Here is a 6,918-nt window from a genome sequence, read left to right on the forward strand (position 1 = left end):
GGGGGAGTTCCTCAGCCGGGATTGTGAGAGGGCACAGGCCAGGCTGAGGGATCCCACCAGTGCACGATCAGGGCCAGAGAGGGATGTAGGAGATTGGCCAGCTGGGGAGGGACCACAGGAGGGCTCCAGGGCTTGTCCAGCCCGTCTTGCTCAGTCCTGATCAGCCAGACCCCAGCAGCAAGCTAACCTATTGGTCAGAGTGTCTGCCCCCTGGTGGTCAGTGCACATCATAGTGAGTGGTTGAGCGGCCTTAGCATATCATTAGCATATTACACTTTGATTGGTTGAATGGCCAACCAGACAACTGGATACTCAGCATATTAGGCTTTTATTATCCTATATAATAATGAGCTAATATGCTAATTCGACTGGACGGCAGAACAACCTTCTGGAACAACCTTCCAGAATGACCAGTGGGTGGGGGGCATGGCCGCAAGGCCACAAGGCAGCCAGGGCCGCGAGGCAGTTGGGGCTGCGAGGACCGAGCCCCTTGCAGGAATTTTGTGCATCAGGCCTCTAGTATAGGATAAATGCATGCCACTGTATTTATGCAAGCTGTTTACTAAGCAGTTCTCCTTTCCATCCTACACATCTTTGTATTTCACTTGGCACACTGTAAGCTCTCCATGAATGATCTTAGCCTTCCTGTCTCTAACCCCTAGTGCAAGGCCTAGAGAATTAACTAGAGATATTATCTCAGCAAACCAAGGTCACACATCCTTAGTTATTCTGCAAGAGCATGGAGTCAGATCCAGATACATGGATCCAAGCCCCTGGCCCTTTCCAATGTCTGGGCTATTTCCAATGGCCATTAAGTAGAAACTACTTCATAGGAACATAGCAGACATCATTATTGAGAAGTACTGATTAAAGTATTAAAGAAAAATAGACATAATAACTACAGATGTTAAGCCTTTCAAAATATTGGCATGCATGAAGATGGGGAGAACATTGCTGATTTGCCTGCTCTAACTTTTCAGTACCTAAATTAGGAGTACGAAATTGCTTTCCAGACGCTAAATGGTCCTGCTTACTGGCCTTCATTTGTATGCATCTGGCCTCCTGCTTGTTCATTGCTTTAGAACACTAGCTATATCTTGTATTTTCCTGAGCAGCATGTGTACAGTATTTTGATAGGGCCCCTCTCCTCTCCTCTCCTCTGCCCGCCCTCACTCTAATGTCATGTAATGTGTGGGAAACTTACAGTCCTCATAACCCGCTATGGGTATTCCCAGATGTCTGCAGTCAGAATGACTTATCGAATGTCAAAGAAGGAGATGAGGTCTGGGGTAAGCTTCTCTGATAAATATGTTGGTTTCCACAGCAAAAGAGAGGATTAGACCTGGGAAGGGACTGAACAAGACGCTCTGAAAATCTCCTTCACCAAGGAGGCATTTCTCCTGGCCTGCTGTTGTAGAGGCTAAGAGTCAATAAAAGCCAATAGGAATCACTGAACCAGCTGGAACTCAGATTCATGGATCCTTAAAGGGCCAGTACTTCCACAGGAGCATCAATCTGGGTCAAGTAGCAATAAAAATAATTACCTCACTCTTCAAAAAGGGTAAGAGTGATATTTGGAGAAGGGGGACAACAAACTCATCTTTTCCTTCAGCACAGATCTCCAAGGTCACACATCTGGGTTACCTATTTAGCACCCCAGCTCTCCACTGCACCTATATTCTAAACCTGGATCCCAAACCCTGCTCTCAGGCAGCCAGAAAGCTCTCCTCCATGTCCCCCACGGGCTGGGTCCTGCTCTGAAATGATTACTACAACCTAATCTCTTGCTGCTCGGTCTCCAGAAGATCTGTGTACACCTAAGAAGAGCACACAGTTGGCACAGCCTCTGGGAGAATTCCCCAGGGGAGAACTCTCTCACCAGGGGAGTCAGCCTAGGTCCCTAACCTTGTCAGGTCCAGATCCTTGCCATCCCCTCGGGCCTGTGATGCAGATGACTCATCATCGCTTATGCTCACATGCCAGTATTTCCATCCACTGAATATGAGACCAGTAAGAGAATTATAGATCAAGAAAAGAAAACCCATTTAAAGAGAAGAAGAAGAAAGAAAATCTGAGAAGATAGTGGGGGTATGAAAAAGTAGGTAAAATAGGAAGGATGACATGTGCAGTGCTGGTATGTCATGGTGACATTTCAGCTCCATGTTGCTGTGACCAGACTGTTCTACTTCCCAAGTACAGATATTTAAATCTTGCCCGTTAGAAATAATAAAGAGAAAAAGCATGGTTAATACTATTATGAATGCCCCCCCCTTCCAAATGTGAAGCAGTTAAGAACTGGAAAATAAAAGATTTCATAAGGGAGGTGTCCCTAGAGATTCTCAGATACAGAATCACAGAGGAGGGGCAAGGGAGGTATGGATGGCAAGGCTGAGTGAGGTACGAGCTAGCTGGCAAGTCAAGAAATGGAAGCAAGGATTAGAATCTGCATCTCAATGAACTCTGTAAACCAAAAATAAAGTAAAATATGAAAATATGGTAAATATGGTAGCCGAACACTTTTTTAAATGGTTGTCTAAGAGAAAGACCTTTTTCTGTAGGTTGAGGGGATGGAACCAGTGGACAAGGAGAAACTAAATATATAAGGAAAAGAAAATGTTTAATCAAGAAAATTCCCAGGGCACATGGGAAATGAAGGAAGCAAGGTCACAAGTAGAGAGTTAGAAGAATTTGAGACAATGTTTATTGTCTGATTTAAAGAAAAACTTTAAAAAGGAAAGAACTATCCATTATAAGGACTGGGTCATGAATGGTATTAATTTCCATTTTTTTCCAAAGTATTTTCATCTACAAAAAAAGTTTTAAATCCCAGATATAGTATACTCTCTTCTCTTTAATTAAAATGAAGCAATTCTATAGGAATTATTTAATTTTCCTCTCTTTCAACCCTCGAAAGTTTTCTGGCAGTCAAAATTGACATGATAATGTGATTTATTCTGAGCAGTCATTAAAGTTTTCTAGAAATTCTTTTGAGTATCCCTTAGCAGACAGTTTCACTAGATAAAAGTATTCACCTCAAGCTGCCACATTTTAAAGACAGGCTGATTTTTCCATTGATTAGCCGTCATTTTACTCTTTGCTGTTATATCATCAGAGATGCATTTGACAGTTTCAAGTTGTTAAAAAAAATGCTGGGTTTTTCCTTCATTCTTTTGCTTCATAAATCATTTCCATAGGCAGAATAATAGTGGCAAGAATATATACAGTGCCAGGCATTGAGCCACAGTCATAACTACCCAGTTAGAAATTCAATCCTATAATTTAGACAAATGAATACAAAACTACTAATGTTTACCTTATTCTTCCTCAACCATCAAACTCTCAGTCCCTTCTGCATCCTACCCCCACCCCATGTTTGAAACATGGAAGATTATTAATACACAACAATCTTCAAATTCAACACTAGGGCATATTAGCTATGTGGATATGAAATGATATTCTGTATTTCTGTAATTCCCTTCACTTCAGGATATCAAAGCACTTGACTTTTTAAAATTTCACCTGGCATGGCTCAATGGTTGAGCATTGACCTATGAACCAGGTCATGATTCAATTTGCAATCAGGGCACATGCCTGGGTTACAGGTGCAATCCCCAGTGTGGGGTGTACAGAAAGCAGCTGATCAATGAGTCTCTCTTCTCATTGATGTTTCTATCTTCCTCTTCCTCTCTCTTCCTCTTTGAAATCAATAAAAAAATGTATTTTTAAAAATCTCCATTACATTGGCAAGCCATTAAACTAGACCTCAGGAAGTTTCCCACTCCATGTAATATCAATTTGTTTAATATCTGAGAATTGCATTCAGAATTCAGGACAGATGCCTGTGAATTCTAAATCAATTTCAAGTCAATCTGCCTGGGAAATAAAAAAAAATCAAATTATTCATTATGCAACTGTAGAACAGAAATGTATAATGCTGTTACAAAGTAAAGAGACATTGAACATTATTTTTAGGAAAAGAATTTCAAATAGCATTAGGACTTGTAGGTTTGCTGGTGTTAGAAATAGATCATCTACAAGTGGTTAATTACCTTATATGCTATAATATTCAATCATACTTTCCTAGCATTTCTGCTTTTGAGAAAGTAACTTAAATTAATTGCATTTACTAAATAACAATTTTTAGTGAACCACGCCAAATGGAATTACTAACTATGAACTGCCAATATAGACAGCTGCACATATTCATTTTTGTCAAGCTTGGACAAATAACATTTTAAACATTAGAAAATGCTTTATATAATTTATGTAGCTAGAGAACCAGTATTCATTTAATAATAAAATATTACAGGGTTAATATACTAAGCTAATAGAATATGTAGATACTTAGATGACATATAATACACTTAGTTAATATAGTAAGCAATAAAAATTACTTGGTCTCGTATTTGTAATAACATATGAAGTGAATAAAGTACAATTAGGGAATTCCATGTGTTATAAAAAGCATCTTCTATTGTTATCTTTATGTGTTTAGCTCCCAAAGCCTTAACTGTGCAGCATGAGAATATATCACTAGAGTTGAAATGAACATACGTCCACATTCTTTACTAATAGATTTTCCCCACGTGGCCTTAAGTATTATGAATGCAAAACTGTTTGTAATACCCTCAGTGAGTCCTCACTTTTTAATTCACTTTGAGTAAAAGCTCCTTCTAATGAAAATGGTCTGGATACAGACAGGAAAGCTGGAGGCTTCATCCTCCTGGGCAGGAGGGGGCAGCAGCTGAAGGGCTCTGTATGCTACACTGCTGGACTGCCATGTCCGCACTTAGGGTTTGACTGTTTACTTTTTTTATTATAAAATAAACTATGATCATAAAGATTAAATTTTGGCAAAATCTGATTAATCTACCTATTGTTAATTTTTAAAAGCACCATTTCAAAAATAATTTTGTATTGGACATTGTAATTTTCTATTCTGTTTAACAGATGAGGCCTCTTTTGTTCTAATGCACACCTTAAAAATTAAGGTAGCATTACAATGCTTTAATATCTGAGTGCAAGACCTGCTTATTTTCATTTCCTTAAAATACAGGCTCATCCATTCTTATTCCAGGGAAGGGAAAAACAAAAACAAAAGCAAAACACACACAAAAGACAAAAGAAAGTTTTATCACCACTCTGTTTCCAAAGAACCCTGTTAAATTTTTTATTGGTACTGTCTAAATATAGTATTATAAATATTGACAGGGTCAATATTTTTCCTACCTGTGATCTTGACACCATTTACCAAAAAATAAAACTTGCATCTCAGTAAAACAATATAATTTTCTTTCCTAGGCCCTTCATAACTATATCAGGATTATCTCTAATACATAAAAGGAAATTAAATTAACTAGTGAAATAAAGCCAAAATTTCTTTTTATTGTCTACTTTTTGAACAGGATTTCTTTTCCCATTATTCTTTATTTTCTTTTCTTTTTTTTTGTATTATGGACATCTAGTGACTCCCATTGTTAATTTAAAAATTGATAACCTTACTGAACTCTCTTACGAGTTCCAATAAATTTTCAGTTGTCTCCTGAAACTTCATGAATACAATTACATATTAAGGCCCAATTTCTGTGGTAAAAGCTTTAAATTTATTATCATATTTAATCCTTACCAAAAACACCTTAGAGAATAGAGTATGATCTAGGTTCAATATATATTTTGACTAAGAAAGAAGGGAAAGAGGAGAGGCCCTGTGAAAACTGCGAAGAGCTATCTGAATGTAAAGTATTACAATCATTTCTGCATCATATCAGCCATCTCCCTTCACCTTTAATAACCACTTGCTCCTAATCCTCTTTTCCAGCAGTCAGCCAGTGATGCCTGCCAACAAGCCATGTCAGCATATCCAGAAGCAAGCTCATCACCTTCCCCCACAGCTGGTAAGTAACCTCTTTCCCTCCCAAGAATTCCCGTCACATTGTGTTTATCACTTAAAATGTGTAGAGAACATTCTAACTCCCTCCTCTCCCCTATAGGGAAATAGAACCCTTGAAAGCAGATACTATTTTATAAATCTTTGTAGCTCTCACAACACATGTAGAATTTCACTTAGCATAGTATGAACTCAACTGAATTTCAACTTCTCACAGGTGAGTCCATATCCTGACCTGGGGGTGGTAAGAGCTGTCATCCTGGGATGCTGATGACATGAGTCCCTCTCACCCCCTTTTATACCTTGAATATGCCCAGGAGCAATGAGACATCCTCATTGAGATGAACCCCCAGAGATAGCAGGTGCAGAGCGCTGCTACCCAAAGAGACAACATATGGAAGACCAGGATCCCCTGTGGGATCACAGAGCAACAGTGTTTGTGTGCCACTGATTCAAAATGAAGAAGTTGAGGACAGTTCTTCACCAGGTACAAGAGAAATGCAATCCACACCTGAGCTGCTCATGACATTTGTTCCTTTAGGAATAATGACTATCATCCAAATGATGACTGTCCCTAAAACTGCCCACAGTGTACAAGGTTTCTAATTGCAAGGGGTCAGGCCTCTTACACATAGTTGTTAGATCCTTTAAAGACAAGTAAACTAGGTTTTGCCAATATGTCAAGTTCCAGATAAGAGTGAGAAGAGAAAAAGTCTGCGAGGTCTCAAATTAAATTGCAGCAAGCTGAAGGGTGGGAAGAAGAGACACGGAGTTAGTTAATGGAGCCAGTGGCCAGAAGCTAAGGAAGTGCTGCTCATATTCCTGAATGTATGTTGAAACTCTGAATGATTGTCCAGAGAGCTTATTCAGCCTTTATCTAAAAAGGGAGAGACAAGCATCGATCAGACCGTCAAGCCTCAGAGGGAAGGTAGGGGAGGGTGGGGGTAAGGGGGAGAGATCAACCAAAGGACTTGTATGTATGCATTTAACCCTAACCAATGGACACAGACACCAGGGGGGGTGTGTGGGCA

General features: G+C 39.3%; 1 protein-coding gene across 2 annotated transcripts in view; it reads right to left on the reverse strand.

Moving 5' to 3' along the window:
* Window positions 1-6,918, reverse strand: part of CTNNA2 (catenin (cadherin-associated protein), alpha 2) — a 1,155,525-nt gene that overhangs the window by 776,310 nt on the left and 372,297 nt on the right. The gene's annotated exons all lie outside the window — the stretch shown is intronic.

Source organism: Myotis brandtii, unplaced genomic scaffold (assembly GCF_000412655.1).
Source record: "Myotis brandtii unplaced genomic scaffold, ASM41265v1 scaffold850, whole genome shotgun sequence".
Taxonomy (NCBI): Eukaryota; Metazoa; Chordata; class Mammalia; order Chiroptera; family Vespertilionidae; genus Myotis; species Myotis brandtii.